Source organism: Mirounga angustirostris, unplaced genomic scaffold (genome assembly GCF_029215605.1).
Source record: "Mirounga angustirostris isolate CCGP_5_RB_7025 unplaced genomic scaffold, mMirAng1.0.hap1 SCAF_10, whole genome shotgun sequence".
Lineage (NCBI taxonomy): Eukaryota > Metazoa > Chordata > Mammalia > Carnivora > Phocidae > Mirounga > Mirounga angustirostris.
This window is the reverse complement of record NW_026991718.1, coordinates 86,054,765-86,058,720: the sequence shown is the minus strand read 5'-3', so window position 1 is coordinate 86,058,720 and position 3,956 is coordinate 86,054,765. Positions and strand designations below refer to the sequence as shown.

The following is a 3,956-nucleotide window of genomic DNA, read 5'->3' as shown; positions in this document are numbered from 1 at the left end:
TGTGCATAGAAGGTAAATTTTTTACGTTTTTTCATTTCAGAAAATGTCTTTCTTTTGCATTCATACTTGATTAACAGGTTGGTAAGGATTGGAATGCTCGGCTTAAAATCATTTTCTCTCAAAAATTTGAAAGATTTCTTTGGTAGTCTTTATCTCCTTGCCTTACCCCAGGTTATCTGCCTTAAGTATGAAGCTAGGTGTGGATTTTTCAGAAATGTTTTTATTTGTGGCGAGGGAGTTGACTTCTCTTCCCTAGTTTATTGAGTGTTTTTATCATGAAATAGTGGTGGATTTTGTCAAATGTGTTTTCTGTATGGGATCAATGTACACAAATCTGTTGCATTTCTATACATAAATAATGAAACAGCAGAAGTAGAAATCAAGGAACCAATCCCATTTACAATTGCACCCAAACTCATAAGATATCTAGGAATAAACATAACCAAAGAAGTGAAATACCTGTATTTTGAAAACTGTATGACACAGATGAAAGAAATTGAAGATGACACATGTAAATGGAGAGACAGTCCATGTTCGTGGATTGGAAGGACAAATATTGTTAAATTGTCTATAATACCCAAGATAATCTACACATTTAATGCAATCTCTATCAAAATACCACCAGCATTTTTCACAGACCTGGAACAAACAATCGTAAAATCTGAATGGAATTACAAAAGACCCTAAATAGCTGAAGCAAGCTTGAAAAAGAAAAGCAAAGCTGGAGGCGTCACAATTCTGGACTTCAAGTTATATTACCAAGCTGTAGTGATCAAGACGGTATGGAACTGTCATAAAAATAGACACATAGATCAATAGAACAGAACAGAAAACCCGGAAATGAACCCACAACTATATGGTCAGTTAATCTTCAACAAGGCAGGAAAGAATATCCAATGGAAAAAAACACAGTCTCTTCAACAAATGGTGTTGGGAAAATTGGACAGCAATATGCAAAAGAATGAAACTGGACCACTTTCTTACACCATACACAAATATAAATTCAAAATGGATTAAGGACCTGAATGTGAGAGAGGAAACCATCAAAATCCTAAAGGAGAACACAGGCAATAACCGTTTTGACATTGGGTATAGCAACTTCTTTTTTTTTTTTTTCAACGAAAATAGGGAACAGTTAATGAATTTGCATGTCATCCTTTTACAGAGGTCATGCTGAGCTTCTGTGTATCATTCCAGTTTTAGTATATGTGCTGCTGAATCAAGCACAGCTGTAGCAACTTCTTACTAGATATGTCTTCTGAGGCAAGGGAAACAAAAGCAAAGATGAACTTTGGGACTTCATCAAGATAAAAAGCTTCTCCACAGCAAAGGAAACACTCAACAAAACTAAAAGGCAACCTATGGAATGAGAAGATATTTGCAAATGACATATCCAATGAAGGATTAGTGTCCAAAATATAAAAAGAACTTAAAAACTCAATGCCCAGAAAACTCAACACACAAATAATTCAATTAAAAATGGGCAAAAGACATGAACAGACATTTCTCCAAAGAAGACATCCAGATGGCCAACAGACACAACAAAAGATGTTCAACATCCCTCATCACCAGGGAAATAGAAATCAAAACTACAATGAGATATCACCTCACACCTGTCAGAATGACTAAAATTGACAACACAAGAAACAACAGGTGTTGGCAAGTTTGTGAAGAAAGGGGAACCCTCTTGCACTGTTGGTAGGAATGCAAATTGGTGCAGCCACTGTGGAAAACAGTATGAAGTTTCCTCAAAAAGTTAAAAATAGAACTACCTTTTAATCCAGCAGTTGCAATACTAGGTATTTGCCCAAAGAATACAAAAATACTAATTCGAAGAGATTACGTGCACCCTGATGCTTATAGTAGCATTATCTACAATAGTCAAAATAAAGATGTGGTACAGACACACAGACACACACACACACACACACGGGAATGTTACTCAACCACAAAAAAGAATGAAATCTTACCATTTATGATGACGTGGATGGAGCTAGGGAGTATTAGGCTAAGTAAACTAAGTCATTCAGAGAAAGGCAAATACCATATGATTTCACTCATGTGAGGAATTTAAGAAACAAAACAAATGAGCATAGGGAAGAGAGAGAGAGGCAAACCAAGAAGCAGATTCTTAACTACAGAGAACAAACTGATGGTTTCCCAGAGGGGAGTTGGGTGAGGGCATGGGTTAGATAGGTAATGAGGATTAAGGAGTACACTTGTGATGATCACTGGGTGTTGTATGTAAGTATTGAATCACTTAATATATACTTGAAAGTAATACACTGTATGTTTACTAACTGGAATTTAAATAAAAATTTTAAAAAAGAAGATAAAGAAAAAATGTTTTTTCTCCATCTATTGAGATGATTATGTGAATTTTGCTAGTTATTCTATTAATGTGGTGTATAGTTCTATTTATATTGCTGGGTAGATTTTATGTATTGCTGGTATACAGTTGCTAGTATCTTGTTGAGCATTTTTCACAGTAGAGATATTAATCTGTAGTTTTCTTTCTTATGATGTATTTGGCTGATTTTGGTATCAGGGAATCATAGGATGAATTAAGAAGTCTTTCTTCTTTTACTTTGGAAGAATTTGTGCAGGACTTACATTAATTCTTTAAGTGTTTGGTATAATTCACCAGGGAAGGCATGTAGTCTTGGGCTTCTTTTTAATAGAAGTTTTCTTCATTCCTAATTTCTTGATCTCTTTATTTGTTACAGATCTGTTCAGAATTTCAATTTCTTGAGTCAATTTCAGCAGTTTGTATCTTTCTAGGGATTTATCCTTTTTCCTATGTTATATAATTTGTTGACACAGTTGCTCACATTACGCTTTTATGTAATCCTTTTTATTTCTGTAAGGTAGGTAGTGATGTCCCCTCTTTCATTCCTGATTTTAGCAATATGAGTCCTCCCTCCCTCCCTCTCTCTTTTTTGTGATTTGTTGAACTAAAGAACTGGTATAGCAATTTTGTTGATGTTTTCAAAGAGCTACCTTTTCACTTTATTGATTTTCTGTATTTTTCTAATTGCTATTTCACAAATTTTTGCTCTATTCTTAAATTCTTTCCTTCTGCTTGCTTTGGACTTAGCATGCTATTCTTTTGCTAGTTACCTCAGGTAGAAGATTATATTATTGGTTTCTTCTATGTTACTGATATATATATATATATATATATATATATATATATATATATATATATATATATATATATATATATATATATATATATTTTTTTTTTTTTTTTTTAGTATAGGCATTTTAGCTATAAATTTCCTGCTAAGCACTTCTTTAAGCTCTGTATTCTGTAATTTTTGGTAAGCTGTATTTTCATGCATCTCAGAGTTTTTAAAATTTCCCTTGTGTTTTCTTTCTTTTTTTAAATTTAATTTAATTTTATTATGTTATGTTAGTCACAATACCGTACATCATTAGTTTTTGATATAGTGTTCCATGATTCATTGTTTTCGTATAACACCCAGTACTGCATGCAGTTTGTGCCCTCCTTAATACTCATCACCAGGTTTTTTCTTTTTTGACCCATTTAGGGCTGTGCTATTTAATTATTTGCATTGAGAAAAGTCTTTGTGTTAGATTTACTGAAGAGTTGTAAAAATAGTCCATAGAGTTCCCATATACTTTTTAAAAAAAATCAGCTTTATTCAAGTAAAATTGACATAAAAATTGTAAGTATTTAAAGTGTACATTGTGCTAATTTGATATACATATATATTGTGAAAGGATCCCCACCATCTAGCTAATTAGTTCATTCATCATCTCACATATTTGTCCTTTTTTTTTGGTAAGAGCATTTAAGTCCTACTCTCTTAGCTAATTTCAATTATACAATACAGTGTTATCAACTATTGTCACCATGTTTTACATTAGACACTCAGACCTTATTCATTTTATAGTTGAAAATTTGTACCCATTTACCAAACTTGCTCTAT

General features: G+C 32.8%; 1 non-coding gene across 1 annotated transcript; it reads right to left on the bottom strand.

Annotated features, from left to right (window-relative positions):
• Positions 1 to 1,120: 1,120 nt before the first annotated feature.
• Positions 1,121 to 1,227, bottom strand: LOC123841791 (U6 spliceosomal RNA). Its single transcript, XR_006790293.1, has one exon. It is a non-coding gene; the product is annotated as a U6 spliceosomal RNA (small nuclear RNA).
• Between the last annotated feature and the right edge of the window lie 2,729 nt (positions 1,228 to 3,956).